We start from the raw sequence: 20,109 nt of genomic DNA, 5'->3' as shown, positions 1-20,109 counted from the left end.
GAGCTCAATTTTAATGGTAGAAATGGAATAGGCATTTCCTTAGTCATACCGGGAGCATGAAGCCTTCACTTCCCATACTGGATCCTACAGGGAAAAGCTTGCCTGACAATGAAAACAACACAGAGAAAACAGACCCAAGAGTTGAAGAAAGGACAAAATTCAGAGGAGAACCAAGATGGTGGCATAGGTTAACGCTGGAGTTTGCTGCTTTGAACAACTACTTCAAAAGTGAAACTAAAAGACGGAACAGACATCACCCAGAACCACAGGAACGCTGGCTGAGTGGAAGTCCTACAACTAGGAGGAAAGAGAAACGCATACGGACACTCAGAGGAGGCGCAGTGCTGAAGTCAAATTCTGAGGTGCGGAGTGCACGGAGCGGGCTGGCGGCGGAGGGCGCGGTTGGCGTTTTCAATCGGGAGGGAGTCGCAGACTCTAAGCTCCAGATACAGGCGAGTCTTTAGGGACCCAGACTCAAACGGGAGAAGCGGGACTGTCTGGCTTCGGTCAGAGCGAGTCCAGCTTTCTCTCTGAGCTTTGCAGCGGGTGCTGGGACTCAGAGAGACAGAGCCCCTGGGGACAGGACTGAGAGCTGCCATAACTGCTCGCTCAGCCCACCCTGTTGATCCTGTGCGACCCGCCTCGACCAAGCCCTGCACAGAGCCATTTGCCAGATAGCCTCAGGCAAAGGCTAGATTAGCACCTCCCTAGAGGACAGAAGTTCTCTCACTGCTGACACAGCTGATTCTCATAGCCACTTGGCCTGGAGGTCAAACCCTCCCTGGTATTAGCTACAACAATCAAGGTTTAACTATAAGACTTCGAACAAAGACCACTAGGGGGTGCACCAAGGAAGCATAACAAAATGTGGAGACAAAGAAACAGGACAAAATTGTCAATGGAAGATATAGAGTTCAGAACCACACTTTTACGGTCTCTCAAGAACTGTTTAGAAGCCGCCGATAAACTTAATGAGATCTACAAGAAAACTAATGAGACCCTCGATGTTATATTGGGGAACCAACTAGAAATTAAGCATACACGGACTGAAATAACGAATATTATACAGACTCCCGACAGCAGACCAGAGGAGCGCAAGAATCAAGTCAATGATTTGAAATGCGAGGAAGCAAAAAACACTCAACCAGAAAAGCAAAATGAAAAAAGAATCCAAAAATGCGAGGATAGTGTAAGGAGCCTCTGGGACAGCTTCAAGCGTACCAACATCAGAATTATAGGGGTGCCAGAAGATGAGAGAGAGCAAGATATTGAAAACCTATTTGAAGAAATAATGACAGAAAACTTCCCCCACCTGGTGAAAGAAATGGACTTACAGGTCCAAGAAGCGCGGAGAACCCCAAACAAAAGGAATCCAAAGAGGACCACACCAAGACACATCATAATTAAAATGCCAAGAGCAAAAGATAAAGAGAGAATCTTAAAAACAGCAAGAGAAAGAAACTCAGTTACCTACAAGGGAATACCCATATGACTGTCAGCTGATTTCTCAACAGAAACTTTGCAGGCCAGAAGGGAGTGGCAAGAAATATTCAAAGTGATGAATACCAAGAACCTACAACCAAGATTACTTTATCCAGCAAAGCTATCATTCAGAATTGAAGGTCAGATAAAGAGCTTCACAGATAAGGAAAAGCTAAAGGAGTTCATCACCACCAAACCAGGATTATATGAAATGCTGAAAGGTATCCTTTATGAAGAGGAAGAGGAAGAAAAAGGTAAAGATACAAATTATGAACAACAAATATGCATCTATCAACAAGTGAATCTAAGAATCAAGTGAATAAATAATCTGATGAACAGAATGAACTGGTGATTATAATAGAATCAGGGACATAGAAAGGGAATGGACTGACTATTCTTGGGGGGGAAAGGGGTGTGGGAGATGCGGGAAGAGACTGGACAAAAATCGTGCACCTATGGATGAGGACAGTGGGTGGGGAGTGAGGGCGGAGGGTGGGGCGGGAACTGGGAGGAGGGGAGTTATGGGGGGGAAAAAAGAGGAACAAATGTAATAATCTGAACAATAAAGATTTAATTAAAAAAAAAAAAAAGAGTTGAAGAAAGGTAATTTCTGAAAATGTCTTCCCAGGGCCTAGATCCCACTGTTCAGATATGTAAGCCAGTGCATTCCTATTGGTGCTTGAGCCAGATTGGGTTAGGGTTTTGCCACTTGGAACTACAATAGTTCTAACATGAGGACAGATTCCAGAGAGAGTTAAAGGAAATGATCCGCATGCTGGTGGGACTCAGCCTGGATGAGAAGGAAATGACGGCTTCAAGGTGACCTTGGGAATGTCACATCAGAGATTTGAAGAAACAGTGTATGCAGGCATAGAAACAGGAGCACTGGTAGAAATGAACCGGATGGAGAAGCTGAAGAATCGAGTTCAGCACCTGTTGAGTTTGAGGGGATGGTAGATGTAGCCCATGAAGGAAATCAGAATATGTCATCCCAAAATATGCCTCTTTGACATAAAATTTATTTTTTGAGCTGAAGGCAATTAAGAAGCAACAAACCCACCCTAGCTGGTTTGGCTTAGTGGATAGAGCATCAGCCTTCAGAATGAAAGGTCCCTGGTTCAATTCCAGTCAAGGCCACATGCCTTGGTTGCCGGCTTGATCCCTAGTAGGGGGCATGCAGGAGGCAGCCAATCAATGATTCTCTCTCATCACTGATATTTCTATCTCTCTCCCCCTCTCCCTTCCTCTCAAAATCAATAAAAATATATATTTTTTTAAAAAGCAACAAACCCAGAAAAAGGTCCCCCCCCTTTTTTTTGCCTAAAGGCAGGATATGAATTCTTATTTTATTAGAGACAGTCTCTTATCATCCCAGAGACTTAATAGAGGATTCTGCAAACAAACCTTATTTCATTAGTTTCCTCCCATTTATTTACTTTCCCATAGTTTGTGGCCCCTGGAAGACTAAAACTTCTTTCCCCTAAATCATTCCACTTATATGAGGTACCTAGAATAGTCAAACTCATAGAGATAGAAATTGGAATGGTGGTTGCCAGGAGCTGGGGCGAGGGGAAGAATGCGGTGTTATTGTTTAATGGGTACAGAGTTTCCATGAAAAGAGTTCTAGAGATGGATGGTGGTGATGGTTGCACAACAGTGTGAATGCACTCAATACCAGTAAACTGTGTACTTACAAAATGGTTAAGCCCTGGCTGGTGTGGCTCAGTTGGTTCCAGCATTGTCTCATACACCGAAAGGTCATAGGTTCCATTCCAGGTCAGGCCCACACCCAGATGATGGGTTTGATCCCCAGTCAGTCAGTGTGTGTACGGGAGGCAACAGATCAATGTTTCTCTCTCACATTGATGTTTCTCTCTCTCCCCCTTCCTCTCTAAAATCAATAAAAACATATCCTTGAGTGAGGATTTTTTAAAAATGGTTAAGAAGTTAAATTTTATGTTATGTTTTGTGTATTCTTCCACAATAAGAAATTTTTAACAAACTACTTTGTCCTGTCATTTCTCTACCAGGGTATTATTCTTTGTTGAAGATGCTAGAAAAGCTGGAATTCTAAGCCTCCGCGTTGTTTCTCCCACATGATGTGCTCTGCACGCATGCATCAACTGTCTACTTTTGTTAATCATTTAGTAGTTTTTCTTACAGGGGCCTCAGCCAAGAACTCAGAACGGTAAAGGGAAAATGATATTTCCTCTTCTATGCCTGTAAACACTCCTGTAATTTAGGAATGAGCCTGAGTGACTGGTCCAGTCAAAAGATGCCTTCGGAGGGGTCATCAGCATAAAGTGGTAGTTGAAACCTACATGTAGAAGGAGCTCCCTGAGAAACCATGGGAAGTAAAGAGAGCTGACAACTGCATTTCGGGAAAACCCAGTGATCATACTCAATCAGAGTAGGAAGAAGAGTCCTGGAAAGGTGACTTTCATGAAAAAAGTGGTTGGAAGGATAAAAAGAACCAGGAATACACAGTGTCCCAAAAGGCAGAGAGGAGTTTAGAGAGGCAGGGTTAGGGGTGGGGCAATGGAGATCAACATTTGGGGCTAGAATTCTATGAAGCGTTCCCCTAAGAATTATAGAAAAGCCATCACTGAATGTTTGAAAGGCAGAGAGTATGATCTCATAGATTAATTGACATAGTCAAATTTAGATAATCTGCTTTACAGATCTCCCCCCAAAATCCCTCTTCCCAACACCTAAGTGAGCCCTCAGGCGGATATGCTGATGGTCTGAGACTCCCACAAAGACTTGCCATTTCCCTTTTTTCAAATTTCTGAGAACTGGTCTTTCTCCAGGATGCTGGGGATCGGGCCAGGGGTTTCTACTGCAGACCCCCCATTGTGCTGAGAAGTCAGGTTTCTCCAAGGGCCTTTGATCATCTTGGAAAAGGCATGGTCCTGCGGTTAGGCTCCAAATGTAAGCTTCGCTTTGGGGCCAGACTTCCCAGGGCTCCTCCCTGTACAGCACAGAATTGGAGCTCGGCCTGCAAGGCATAAGGCAGGCAGGTGACAGTGCAGTCCCCCGGGTTTGCCCTGATCCCGTACTGGCTCTACAGCATGAGGACATTTTAAGTAAAATTCTATTTTGATGCAGGAACACAAATTCTCTACCTTCTGCTTCTAAGTCTCACAGGACTCTCCTGTGCTCAAATGATATGGAAAGCCCTGGGTAGCTCACAATGGGTCAATTCTGGAGGAAGTGAGACGTGGGTAAGGATGGAGAACATTCATTTATCAGTAGATATTTGCTGAGCATCTGGTATTTACCAGGCTAGACACTTGAGATATGATGTTAATGAAGACGGACATGATCCTCACCTTTATGGAGCTTTTGGCCAAATAGGGAGATGGGAAACAACAGCAACAAGGCAAAAGAGATAGAGAAGAACAGAAAGGGATCTACTTTTCTTTCTTTTTTTTTTTTTTTTTTTAAGAGAGAGAGACATTGATTGGTTACTGGGGACCAAACCTGTACCTCAGGTGCATACCCTTGACTGGGAATTGAACCCGAAACCTTTAGGTCCTCAAGCCAACACTCTAACCCAGGGGTGGGCAAACTTTTTGACTCAAGGGCCACAATGGGTTCTTAAACTGGACTGGAGGGCCGGAACAAAAGCATGGATGGAGTGTTTGTGTGAACTAATATAAATTCAAAGTAAACATCATTACATAAAAGGGTATGGTCTTTTTTTTTTTTTAGTTTTATTCATTTCAAACGGGCTGGATCCGGCCCGCGGGCCGTAGTTTACCCATGGCTGCACCACTGAGCAAAAGGGACCTACTTTATTTTTTTTTAAATATATTTTATTGATTTTTTACAGAGAGGAAGGGAGAGGGATAGAGAATTAGAAACATCAATGGGAGAGAAACATCGATCAGCTGCCTCCTGCACACCTCCTACTGGGGATGTGCCCGCAACCCAGGTACATGCCCTTGACCAGAATCGAACCTGGGACCCTTCAGTCCGCAGGCCGACGCTCTATCCACTGAGCCAAACCAGTTAGGGCAAAAGGGACCTACTTTAGATGGGTTGATTAGAGGAGGCCTCTTAGAGGAAGTGACGTTCAGAGTGAGTCATAAATATGCGCGGTTACTGGATGTCCAGAGGAGAGAAAGGGCTGAGAAACTAGCATAAGTAAAAACATTTTTTGTCAGGAGGGTGGGATATGGTGGAACTGAAGGCAGATCAGAGCAAGGTGTGTGGGCAGATGCATGTCAGATGAAGGGGAAGTGATGTAGGGGAAGAGCAGTGACAAAGATTCTCTTCATGACCAAACTCTAGCCAGGCTTCTCTGAACCCTCCGCTCAAGTCGGTTTCAATCTTGGTCTATAAAGACGTAAACAACCACTAGCATCATTTTAAGGCTGCATCCCAAGATAACTAGCCCCTTTGAAAGTGCCGGCCTAAAAACTCAAGGCTGTCAAGAAAGCATTACTGTGTGTTCTAGCCATCACCTGAGGAGAAGGTCTGTCTCCCGGGAAGACAGAATCCTAACTTTGTGAGTTGCTAGCCTGCAGACACAGCTGGCCTAAATGCATGTATACTGACTAGCCAGCCGTGGGCAAACTACGGCCCGCGGGCCGGATCCGGCCCGTTTGAAATGAATAAAACTATTGAAAAATAAGACTGTACCCTTTTATGTAATGATGTTTACTTTGAATTTATATTAGTTCACACAAACACTCCATCCATGCTTTTGTTCCGGCCCTCCCGTCCAGTTTAAGAACCCATTGTGGCCCTCGAGTCAAAAAGTTTGCCCACCCCTGGACTAGCCCTTTGTAATCTTTCCCTCCTCTTACTGTCCTAAGCCCTTGTTTGCTTCCTCTCTCTACTCTCTCATTTGTCCTTAAAAACACCAATTCAGCCTGGCCGGTGTGGTTCAGTGATTGAGCCTCAACCCATGCACTAAGACGTCACTCGTTTGATTCTGGCTCAGGTCACATGCCAGGCTCAATTCTCAGCAAAGGGTGTGCAGGAGACAGCCAATCAATGTTGATATTTCTTTCTCATCGATATTTCTCTCTCCCTCTCCCTTCCTCTTTTTCTAAAATCAATAAAAACAGATTTAAAAACAAACAAAAAACATCCATTCACCTCTACAAATCCAGGTTGAATTCAGCTCACGGTGGCTTCTTTTTTCCATTGCAATAGTTATTACTGATTAAAATCTATTCTTCCCACTTTAACTATTGCCCAGCATTGTTTATCTTTGACACTGGTCAGCAGGGCCATAAAGGTCATGGCGAAAAGTCTGGGTTTTATTCTAAGTGCAACAGGAAGTCATTGAAAGTTTTACACAGGGAGTGGCAAGAAGTGACTTGAGTTTTCAGATCCTTCTGGCAACTCCGTGGAGAACAGAATGTAGCTGGTAAAGAGTAAGGACCGGGGGACCAGTTGGGAGGCTGCTGGGGTGGTTAGGTGAGTGGCAATGGTGAATCGGAGCGATGCACACTCTCTCCAGTATTATAATGTGTACAAGAGGGATTAGCTGTGGCAAATTACCTTTGAGTCTCTTTTCAGCCTGTGGGTGATCGAGAGTCACGCCTGCGCACTGTTCGCCTTCCTACTTCCCATTCATCACTCAGCATTGTTGGAAGAGCCGGATAGCCGTTTGGATAACTTTTCAATGACAGAAAAATAAATTCTAAGGTTGAGAGAAGGAGCCCTTGGAAGAAAGGGAGCAATACAGTTGCTATCAGTCAGGACACACATTTCCCAGCTCTCCCATTGCCACTCTTAATACATATAGATTTTCATATTCTTCAGTGAGATGCCGGCCCCCGTTTCTCTCCAAGGCCCGGGCAAGCACGATAATTTCCCTACACTTTTCCTTGACAGAGCTCCCTAACAAGCACTGTAAATGTGCGACTGCATGGGGTTGAATAATAAAGAGGAAAATGTTTGCTCTTTATACTTATTAATCCTTGAACACTTTGTTTCTCTTTATTTTTCCCATTTGCTGGGTCATTCTGACTTTAGCTTTGGCAAATGGGAGCCACGGCAGCCTCCTGAGGATTTAGTGGCTCATAGTCAGGGCTGGGCACGGGCGTTACAAACACCCAGGACATGCAGCCTCTCCCATCCTGTCCTTCCTAGCTGCCATCCCACCGTCACCCTGATGGTGTTGCTGAAGCTGAGGCCTGACTTCCTTGGTCCCGCCTACAACTGTGTAGGAATAAACCATTTAGATTGCTAATGAGGGTCTGAGTCATTTCCCCAGTGAGTCCAACTTTCTGGCAGCTTTAGCCTTCGGGGCTCAGGGAGTATGTGTCTAAAGCTGCTGCGGTTTCCATACTCTTTCCTTACAGTCAGGAAGCATTTGGAATTTGGTTTTCAAAAGCCAAGTGTCATCTGCGGCTGAGAATGGGCCTCTCTGATAGGCCCCTGGGAAATCAGTCGGTCCCAGCCTGTCCCTCCCAAGCATTGCTGGAGAAAGCGATATACAGATTCCCACAGTGGGAATCTCATGTCTGCTTTGAACCTCCCTTCCACGCAGGAGAGAAGCTAAATCACAGTCAATTTATAATATGAGGAGCCGATGTTGGTCTCTTTTTCTAGGGCCTGCACCTAAGTTGGGGGGACCTTCTGAAATGCCAAGGGGTGGGTGGCAGGTGTCCTCATGGACCCCCACTGGCATCCCCTGGGACCTTCTCATTCTGTACAGTCTTTGGCTGCTGGTGCACAAGTCATTGCTGTACCCACCTCGGCCCACTGCCTGGAATCCAGGTTCACTCTGCTGTGCTGCCCTCAGTTGTTCCATCCAAGTGACAGGAACTCCATTTCCATGGCCTCTGGGACCCATGGGACCACAGCACTGATCCTCCGCTGCAGCCCGTGAAACTGAGGAACTAAGCCCCTTCTGCCTGCGTCAAAGGTTGCAAACTGCTAGCCATATGTGGCCCTCGGATGTGTTTTATTTGTCAGCCCGGCTGGCATGGCTCGGTGGTTACGCATCCACCTCTAAAACTGGAGATCATGATTCGATTCCTGGTCAGGGCACATGCCTGGGTTGTCAGCTCGATCCCCAGTTGGTGGTATGCAGGAGGCAGCCGATCAATTATTCTCTCTCATCATAGGTGTTTCTATCTCTCTCTCCCACTTTCTTCCTCTCTGAAATAAAAATATGTTTTTTAAAAAAAGAAATATTTTTCAAACAAATGCAATAAAAGATCTATAGGCAGGGATTGTATATATATATATATATATATGCATGTGAGCCAATGACCCCTGTGGAGGGCCTGGGCCATCGGCAGGAGAGGAAGGGGGGCCATGCAGGGCCATGGTATGACAGGAGAGGCCCTTCTAGGTGATGGAAGGGGACAGGGTTAAGAGTGGTTCTCAACCTTCCTAATACTGTGACCCTTTAATACAGTTCCTCATGTTGTGGTGACCTCCAACCATAAAATTATTTTCGTTGCTACTTCATAACTGTAATTTTGCTACTGTTAGGAATCGTAATGTAAATATCTGATATGCAGGATGTATTTTCATTGTTACAAATTGAACATAATTAAAGCATAGTGATTAATCACAAAAACAATATGTAATTATATATGTGTTTTCCGATGGTCTTAGGCAACCCCTGTGAAAGGGTTGTTCGACCCCCAAAGGGGTCGTGACCCATAGGTTGAGAACCGCTGAGTTAGAGGAATGTGTCCAGCTCTCCATGTGAGTGCCCTGGGCACCTTCTGCTGTTCTTGTCTCTGCAATGCTATAGGTACTAGTCATAGCTTTGCTCTGAATTTGACTGTGATCTTGATCTCTCTTTTTTTTTTTAAATATATTTTTATTGATTTTTTACAGAGAGGAAGGGAGAGGGATAGAGAGTTAGAAACATCGATGAGAGAGAAACTTCGACCAGCTGCCTCCTGCACACCTCCCACTGGGGATGTGCCCGCAACCAAGGTACATGCCCTTGACCGGAATCGAACCTGGGACCCTTCAGTCCGCAGGCCGACGCTCTATCCATCGAGCTAAACCGGTTTTGGCGATCTTGATCTCTTAATTTCAGTTTCCTCATCTAAAGGGTGTCCCAAAATTCACGCAAGATTTGAATTTTATGCCATCTGTGCCATAAAGTGTTGCCAATGAAAAAGATAGCATGACAGCTGACAGTTCAGGGTTATTAAAAATGGAGGGCTACACGAAAGAACAACACGTTTTCATTGTTGAGCAATATTTTAAAAATAATGAAGGTTTGGCAGCTACAGTTCGCAATTTTCGTTCAAAATATGGTCGGAATAGTGATTTAACTTCATCAACTGTGAAGAGATTAATTAAAAATTTAGGGAGACTGGGTCAATTAGTGATCTGAAACACTCTGGCTGTCCTTCAACAAGTTGTTCAACACAAAACATCGAAGCAGTTCGTGAGAGTGTTGCTGAGAGTCCAGGGACATCAATTCGGCATCGTGGTCAAGAATTAGACATTTCGAGAAGCTCTCTACACGTATTCTCACGAAAGATTTGCATCTTCATGCTTACAAAGTTCAACTGACCCAAGAACTAAAGCCTACTGACCACTCACAGCGAATAGAGTTCGTTGAATGGATTATGGAACAACAACAAGTGAATGCTGATTTTTCAAACAAAATCATCTTCAGCGATGAGGCTCATTTTCATTTTGATGGCTTGGTTAATCGACAAAATTGTCGCATTTGGGGCTCAGAAAATCCACGAGTGATTGTTGAGAAACAAATGCATCTACAACATGTCACTGTTTGGTGCGGATTTTGGGCTGAAGGCATCATCGGACCCATTCTCCTTCGAAAATGCGGCTGCTCAGGCAATAACAAAAGAGTGCGTATGTGCCAGCAAAGCCGTGGAGGCCATTTACCCGATATGCTATTCCATACATAACCCTATACTATATACTTTATGAATCAATAAAAAATTTACAATTTTTATTTATAAACCTGTGTTTTCTATCAAAATTACTTCTTGCGTGAATTTTGGGACACCCTTTATAAAACAGGATTCAGTTAACTGCCCTGACTAGGATACTCTGCTGTAGTCACCTCCACCGCAAAACTGGCTGCTTGGCTGTGTCCATTCCATCTGGGCAGTGGCCCTGCCTTTCCCACTGTTAATTCTTATTCAACCAACCCCTAACTACATAGTAAGTGTGAATGTAAAATCATTTCCTTTTTATGCTCATGGTTACTATTAGTCATTTGCATACCATTTCTGATTTTCCTATATTCAAATTTTGCTTAGACTACTTTTTATTTCTTTTAATTTTTAAAAATATATTTTATTGATTTTTTACAGAGAGGAAGGGAGAAGGATAGAGAGTTAGAAATATCAGTGAGAGAGAAACATCGATCAGCTGCCTCCTGCACACCTCCCACTGGGGATGTGCCTGCAACCAAGGTACATGCCCTTGACCAGAATTGAACCTGGGACCTTTCAGTCCCCAGGCTGACCCTCTATCCACTGAGCCAAACCAGTTAGGGCTAGACTACTTTTTAAAATATTTTTACTTAAATTGACTCATTTTTTACTTATACAACCACTTTTGCCTTATCCTAAACAAGAATATTCTTAAAATCATGAATTTGATATGTAAGTGGTACTTTTTTTTATTTTTTAAGTATTACATATATCTCCTGTTTCCCCCAATTGACCCCCCCACCACTCCCATCCCCCCAGGACAAGCCCCCACCACCCCAGTGTTTGTGTCCATTGGCTATGCTAATATGCATTGCATACAAGTCTTTTGGTTGATCTCTTACCGCCCGCCCCTCCCAACACACACACACACACTCCCCTGCCTTCTCTCTGAGGTTGGACATTCTGTTCAGTGTTTCTTTGTCTCTGGATCTATTTTTGTTCATCAGTTTATGTTGTTCATTATATCCCACATATAAGTGAGATCATATGATATTTATCTTTCTCCGACTGGCTTATTTCGCTTAGCATAATGCTCTTTTACACATGCAAATATACACATCGTTGTTACAAGGAATAATATTCATCCGTGGGCTTTCCGCAGTCATCTTGGGGATCTCATAGACCAGACGTTCTCAAAGGGTGATCCTTGGACCAGCAGCACCAGCAGCATCGGGGAACTTACAGAAATGAACCTTCTCCAGCTCCATCCCAGACTCACTGAATCTAAGACTCTGAGGGTGGGGCCAGCAATCTATGTTTCAACAAGCCCCCCAGGGGATGTGCTCAAGACTGAGAACAGCTGCCAGAGAACTCTGGGGGGTCCCAGGAGCTGACCTCTTGCGCACAGAAGAGTTCCCAACTCAGACCCTTCCCTGAGCTTTGGCTCAGCGCCGCCCTCCTTCAGGACCACCTACTGTTCAGCCATAGAGACCTGAGCACCCTCCAGGCACACAGCTGCATCTCCACAGAGGCAGCCTTCATTCGGAACAATTTCCTTCCCGCTTCTATTGTTTCCCAACCTTTCAGGCATTGAGTTGATTAAATTCAGAGGAAGAAATAGGTCAAATCCTCTGTTCCATAAAAACTAATTACCTTCTCTGTCCTCCTGCTTCTGTGTTGTGAGGAGGAGGAGTTCTTTCCCTCCTTTTTTCTGACCATAGTCCTCTGTAGTCCATGGCCGGGTCTATGGGACAGGTGGCCCTAGGCCCCAGGTGTCCATACCTGCTTTCAGATGCTTTCTGGTCCTGTGACAAGAACCTCTGTCCCTGGAGGGAGATGTGTAGGAACTTGGGAGGCATCTCACTTTGCTCGGCCACCAATACTGCAGTATAAGTATCGCTGTTTCATCATCGTTGCTTTTCCCTCTGTCATTTGCTGACTTCAGCTATAGCAGCGATGGCGAACCTATGTCACCTATGTCAGAGGTGACACGCGAACTCATTGTTTTGGTTGATTTTTCTTTGTTAAATGGCATTTAAATATATAAAATAAATATCAAAAATATAAGTCTTTGTTTTACTATGGTTGCAAATATCAAAAGATTTCTATATGTGACACGGCACCAGAGTTAAGTTAGGGTTTTTCAAAATGCTGACACGCCGAGCTCAAAAGGTTCGCCATCACTGAGCTATAGACACACCTCGTTTTATCGCACTTCGCTTTATTGCTCTTCACAGAAGTCGCATTTTGAAGGCAAAGCCCCTCTCTCCTAGCAAAAAGACTATGATTCGCCTTATTGCGGTGGTCTGGAATCAAGCCCACAGGATGTAGGAAGTATGCCTGTATTTCATGGCTTCAGCAGTCTACCTGTCAGGGAAGTCTACATCTGTCTGCCCAATCCCCCCCCGCCTCTGAGAAGCTCTGATTCTGCCATTCCTGGCCTGGCCTCACCCTCTACTTCATAGCCTATGTGTCCAAATTAAACATACCACCTTTGAAGAGGGGGATACAAAGTTTTCCCTCTACCCTCCTAAATTCTCAGCTGGGGCCCCTATTAGATAAAAGATAAAAGACAGCCTGGCTGGCATGGCTCAATGGTTGAGTGTCGACCTATGAACCAGGAGTTCACAGTTCGATTCCCAGTCAGGAAACATGCCCGGATGTGGGCCTGATCCCCAGTGTGGGGTGTGCAGGAGGCAGAGTTTCTCTCATCACTGATGTTTCTAACTCTTTCTCTCTCTCTTCCTTCCTTTCTGAAATTAATAAAGAAATATATTTTAAACAAGAAGACAAAAGACAGATAAACAAGAGAAAAGCAAATAGCAGTTTATTAATATGCATCGCTCATGTGTACATGGAAGGCATCCAGGGGAAAAAATCAGTGCCTCTCCAAGAGGAAGCTTAGGATTCAGGCTGAAATACTATCTTTAGCTAAAAACAAACAAACAAACAAACAAACAAACAACCCTCTGAAAACCACCAAACTATGGTGCAGGGACTAGCAGTCTCTGGGAGATGGCCAGGAAAAGATGAATGAGAGTCAGGTTTGTTATGCAGACTTAATTTGGTGCCTTAAAATGAAGAGTCTCTAGTGATTTAGTCATCCTTCTCTGCCAGGTACAGAGAGGGGGATTTCCTCTATAAATGTCAATTTCCCTTACAAAAGGGCAACTTCTGTTTTCAGAGCTTCTCCTGTGTCTGCTGTTTCTCAAAATAAAGCTTTTGCCAAAGGGGCATATTTCAGGGTGGCTTATTTCCACAATAAACCCACTTGTTCTCTTGCATTTCCCATCTCAGCTAATTAAACACCTACTGTATCATCTAAGCCAGAAAACCTCTTCCTCATCCCCAGCATCAGTGAGTCACTAAGAGACAGTGGTTCTACCTCTTCACCATGGATCGTTCCCCCTTTCCATCCTCTAAGACACTCTCTCAGAGAAGGTCTCTCCGTCTATTAATCCAGCAATAGCTTCCTGGCTCGTTAGTCCTTTTTTTGCACCCACCCACCCACTCACCACTCTGCAGCAGGAGTGGAATGCTAGATAACAAGTCAAATCACATTTAGTACTTTGCTGCTAAACTTTTTCAGGGGCTAAGACCTCCTGGATCAAGTTCAACACCTTTGCAAGCAATGCCCTTGAGCACCTGGCTGCCGGGAGCCGGTCCATCCTTGCTGTTTCAAAGGACCTGGCATATATGGCATACTGTTCTTAATATGTTTGCTCACCTTCTTGGCACTATGTGTTTTAACCAAGGTCTCCTCTCTGAGAAAGGTTGTTTCCCCAGGTAGGGATTTTCCCCTGAAGTTAGGGAGGGAATAAAACCCCTCAACTAAGTGCCAGGTGGGTAATTAATCACTTTAACTACGAACAATCATGCTTAAACTACATAATCTTTACTCCCTGGAATGGAGATAAGAAACGCCCTAACCTTTCTAATAGAGATTGATAGGATTGAATCAACTGGTATAAATACAGATGTAATAAGACAGCAAGAGACAGAACTTAGAAGACAGAACTTAGAACACAGAACCTAGACACAGAACCTACACAGAACCTAGAGACAGAAGAACTTCGCTGGAGAGAACATGGCAAAAGATCCTGGACAGAAACTGGCCACAGTACCTAGAGACAGAACCTAGCGAGAGAACCTGGCTGAAGAACCTAGAGATAGAACCTGGCTACAGAACCTGGATAGAACATGGCAAGAGAACCTGACTAGAACCTGGTGACTGAACCTGGCAAAAGATCCTGGACTGAACAGAACTTGGCTGGAGAACCTGGCTGGAGAACCTAGCAAGAGAACATAGACACAGAACCTGGCTGGAGATCCTAACCAGAACTTCGCTGGAGATCCTGACCAGAACTTGGCTAGAGATCCTGGCTAGGCTGCTGATCAACTGAACGCTGTCTCCGTGTCTTTCCTTCTTCGCCGACTCTGTCAACACCTTTGGGGAACCCCTGGACCTGCTGGGGTTGGACGCCGGCACCTGGCCTCAAACTTCATTTCCTATGTTGTTCCCCAAACACACTGGATTCCAGCCACACAGAATCACCTGCCATCCCCAGAACACCCCGGGAGGTTTTTGGGCATCTGGGCCTGAGAAGTCTCCTGGCTGCCCCTCCTTTCTTAGATTGGTGAGTTCCCATCATGCCTTGAATCCCTGACGTCTCCCTTGGACACTGTCCTCTGTGCATCTTCGTTGTTCTCATTCCCCTTGGTCCCCTCAGGGCCAATGCAGGTACTCAAGTCAAACCAGCACTGTGGTAGTCTACGGAGATCAACCCTTTTTCTGCTAGGTGTAGGGGAGGAAAACATTTCTCTTGACCCCGGTGGGGTTCCAGGCTAGGTCTGAAAGTTAAACTGACAAAAGCAGACTAAGAAGAGAAATTTTATAGAATTTATACATGAACATGGCATCTTCACCAGAGAAGGAAGACTGAAAGAAGTGACCAGAGCAGAATGCTTTTGCAGGCATGCTTCAGAGAGATTGCGGGTTTGGTTCCAGACCACTGTGGTAAAGTGAATATTGCAATAAAGTGAGTCATAACCTTTTTGCTGGTGGCACATCCCGCCTTCAATTTGTAAAAAATGCAACACTGTGAAGTGCAATAGAATTAAGAAAACAAAAAGGTCTGGGCTAGGGTCCTCCAACTAGGGCTAGGGCTTCCTCATCTTCCTTAACTAGGAAGATAAGGGTTAGTTTAACAAGGTTTGGCAGAATCCCCTGGTGCCCTCTCTCGGCTGATAAGAGTCTGTCTCCAATAAACAGAAATTTATTTCTTGCCTTTAATAAGCCAGTGGTTCTCAACCTTGGCTGCACATTAGAATCCCCTGGGAATATTTTGAAAATCCTGATTTCTGGGCCTTGTCCTCTGGAAATTCTGTGTCTTTGTTATGGGGTGGGGCCACAACATTAGTAACAAAGACACAGAATTTCCGGAGGATGAGGCCCAGAAATCAGGATTTTAAAAAGATTCCCAGGTGATTCTAATGTGCAGCCAAGGTTGAGAACCACTGCTTTAAGCAGGAAAGGGGAAGCTTTTTCTGCATTTATTGCTTCTTAATTGCCTTCAGCTCAAGGAAATTTTCATGCCAAAGTGCTGTAGGCAGTTACATAGACCTGAGCAGAGCAAGGATGATGGGCCAGGTACAGAAGGTCATCAGCAGGAAAGCTACCCGGTGGGTAACAATGGACAATCAATTGTAGGGTGGGACCTCGCCCCCAGGGCGACTTTTCTTCCCCTAGCTGCTCGGGGAAGCATATGGCTGTCAGGCCGTTTGGACCCCCTGACCTTTCCTCCCTAGAGGTAACATCTAGGCCTCTGTTGTATTTCAGCTCTAGGCCAGAGAAGCAACAATCAGCCATGGCTGACATCAGGACCAGCTGCACTGAATAAAGACCTCCTACCCTGGTGCCTGCCAATCAACCAGTGGAGACCACAACCCTGTAGGGACACACCTGCTGAATATTCTGTTAAGATCTTTCGCTGGGGCCTGCCCTAAAATCTCTGCCCTTAAAACCCTTTGGATGGAGGACCAAGTGTCCTCTCCCTTCCGGGAGCACGGCCCCTCCCCCCAATGTTACCATTAGCTTCCTCACTCCCAATCTCTAAGGGCCCTTCCTTTACCTTTAGAACTTGTTTGCTAAGCCCATTTCTTTTAGAAATTACTTTTCCTACCTCTGTAACTTACCCAATAAATGTTCTATTACAGTTTGGGTCTTGCTTTGAATTCTTTCTTAGCCAGAACCCAAGTACCAAGGTTGCTGAACCCAGGTTTGGTCTGACCCCACAGGGCAGACACCTGGTGCCGTTCCCGCAGCCTACAACAAAAGAGGCATACAAATTTGGGGTGACATAATCAGGTTTCCTTCACAGGCTACCTTGTAGCCACAGAATCCACACACCCAAACATGAAAGTTGTCGACACAGTTCCATTCACTCCTACAAATCTGGAGCCCAGAGCAGGCCCAACATTTCATCTCAGTCTCTAGGCCAGTGATGGCGAACCTTTTGAGCTCGGCGGGTCAGCATTTTGAAAAACCCTAACTTAACTCTGGTGCCGTGTCACATATAGAAATTTTTTGATATTTGCAACCATAGTAAAACAAAGACTTATATTTTTGATATCTGTTCTATATATTTAAATGCTATTTAACAAAGAAAAATCAACCAAAAAATAGAGTTCGCGTGTCACCTCTGACACGCGTGTCATAGGATCGCCATCACTGCTCTAGGGCATTAGCTATGCCCACATCCCATCCATACTGAGCCTCTTGGACCACAATAACCATTTTCAAGAAGCTGAGAATCAAAACCCTCTCTCTCCTCACCCCCCCAGTTTACTGTCTACATGAACATATCCAGACTATTTCCCCACCCTCATTAGAATAACTTCACTTGTTCAGAGACTCTTACCCTGGAAAAGCATACTTGCAAATCTTTGTTTCATTGTAGAAATTTCTGGAAAGTCTCATCAAGTAATCAGTAGACAGCTGACATTCCTAGACTTGGCTTCCTTGTGTCCACCAACCCTAGACAGCTACATCATGATCCTTACCCCACCCTAATCCCTCTCCCAACAGGAAAAGATCTGCTGTAAACCAGACCTCAAACTCTTGCCAAATCACACCTTGCCCTTCCCTTATGGAGACTCAGGCTTCCTTATGGTCGTAGGCAATACGTTCCGTTTTGCCTTACTAACATGTGGTTTGGCCAGCTAGCATTCAACAAGGCTTTGTGCCCCCCAGACCTCTCCAGCCTGACTAAGGAAGATTGTTAGTTTGCATTCAAAGGGAGTTTTGTTCTCTCACCAACTTAGACACGGAATAAGTTCTGTATCTTCAGATGCTGACAATTGTGTACTGAGAAAAACTTGACCAGGCACGGAGATAATACCTGGCTCTAGATCAAAATCGCCGTTGGCGTCTTCCTGCAGATGTAAACACGCTGAGGCGGTGCCTTCTGAGAAGTGACCAGCAGAGGGTGCTCTTGAGAAAGAAGAGTTAGTTGGAAGCTTCTTCCTGTCAGGGACTGGAAAATTCCCACACAGGAGGCACCACTTAATTTTAATTATTGTAATTAATGGTAAAGGCAAGCGGAGCTTCCACAGGACATAAACCAGAACAGCCACAGGGTGACAGAGGTGCCAACAATGGGAAGCCCGGCGAAGAACCTGCCCAAAGTGGTGCTCAGAGGAGGATTTCAAACCTCTAGTGGGTTTTGCCTTTTTACCGAGACTCCTGCAATCACAGAATTTCCCCCAAGTAATTCTGAAACCTGACACATTTAGGTCGCGCCATCCCGAAGTCCTTCAGAACGACTTGTTCTGGGGCTCCTGAGAAATTATTCTTAACATTCACGTAGAAAGTCATTCTAAGCCAGGAGTTGGCAATTATTTTCTGGTAATAATAGACATTTTCACTCTTGCAAGCCTCACAGTTTCTGTCACAACTTCTCACCTCTGCCCTCGTAGCGTGAAATCAGGCTCAGGAAACACAAAACGAACAGGTGTGGCTGTAGTCGGATGAAACTTCACATATAGGCCCTGGAATTTGAATTGCATATAATTTTCACAGGTCACAAAACATCATTTGTCTTCCTTTCCTCCCACCCCCCTCAATCCTTTAAAAATATATAATTCAGTTTCAGCTCATAAGCTATACAAAACCAGTTGGATTTGGCCCATGGCCTGTGATTTGCCAACTCCTGCTCAAGAAAGATGAAGGAACCAAAACATCTCTTGGAGGTCCTACTATATCTATTATTGAGCAGAGAGCAGTTAAAAATTTTTGGACTGAGTTTGGGGTTAATTAAAACTCATGATTCTCAAGGGTCAACATAATGAATGCTCTTTCTGGTGTGAATGTTGACTGCAAAATGCATGCTTTGTCCGAGAAGCTCTGCTGGATCAGCACTGAACTAGGGGAAGCGTGAATGTGGCCAGTTACATGAGGGTGTGAACCCAGAGTCCTACTGATTGAGAGCTTGGGTATGTCTGGGACTTAGCTTCTCCAGCTTCTCTTTCCTCATCTGCAAAATGAGGAGGTAACATTTGCTATAGGATGGGGCTTTAGGGAGGAAGTCAAGAACCTGAAACATACTAGGCATTAAATAGGTGGTAGCTTTTATTACCCAAAAGATAGAGATGAACCCTGAGAAATACCTCATCTATGTATGAGAAAAGGGGTACACTCCAACTTTAGTAATCGGTTATTTGGTATCTTAGTCTATTTGGGCTGCTCTTATAGAGTAGCATAGACTGGATGAATTACAAGCAGCAGAAATTTATTTTTCACAGTTCTGAAGGCTGGGAAGTCCAAGATCAAGGCATCAGCAGATTTTATGTCTAGTGAGGGGCTACTTCCTGGTCCATAAATGACTGTCATTTTGCTGTGTCCTCACATGGTGGAAGGGATGAAGGATTTATTTGGGGTCTCTTTTATAAGGGCACTAATCCCATTCATGAGGGCCCCATCCTTATGATCTAATCAACTCCCAAAGTCTCCACCTCTAAATACTATCAAATTGAGGGGTAGGATTTTGACATATGACTGTTATTGGGACACAAACATCCTTTAATATAGTAATAGACTGGATTGTAAGATCCTTGAGAGCAGGGTACACACCAAGTTCCTGTTTTTCTGACTCACTTAGCTTAGCTTGGTGCCTGTCACCTAAGGGAATCTCAATTGTAGAGAAAAACCTGTGCTTTAAGGGGAAGCTATGCATTGCTCAGAGCACACTCCTCCAAGTTACCTGATCCCGATTCCATGGGGGCTCTGCGCCGTTCCTTGCCTTTGAGTGACTTTATGAATCTGTGAGTTGTAGATAACTGATACAGTGTGGAGTAGTTCGTGTGTGTGTGTGTATTTAATATTTTTCTTGATTCCAGAGAGGAAGGGAGAGGGAGAGAGAGATAGTAACGTCAATGATGAGAGAGAAATCATTGATGGCTGCCTCCTGCACGCCCCCCACTGGGGATGGAGCCCACAACCCAGGAGTGTGCCCTGATGGGGACTCGAACTGTGACCTCCTGATTCATAGGTTGACACTCAACCATTGAGCCTCGCTGGCCGGGGCATGAAGTAGTTCTTGCTTTAGTCATGCAATTAAGTTCTGTCTAATGGAGGTTCCATGCATTCTCTCCCCTTTTGTGAAGGAAGCCAGTGTTGCATCCCTTTGCAAATTCATTCCATTGTTCCCAATGTAAAAATGTGTCTGATTTTAGACTTTTGATTTGAACCAGTTATAACATCTGCCTGGTTTCCTTATTAATA

The sequence above is a fragment of the Myotis myotis genome, unplaced genomic scaffold, assembly GCF_014108235.1.
Source record: "Myotis myotis isolate mMyoMyo1 unplaced genomic scaffold, mMyoMyo1.p scaffold_m19_p_1, whole genome shotgun sequence".
In the NCBI taxonomy this organism is placed as follows: Eukaryota; Metazoa; Chordata; class Mammalia; order Chiroptera; family Vespertilionidae; genus Myotis; species Myotis myotis.
This window is presented reverse-complemented; position numbering follows the sequence as displayed.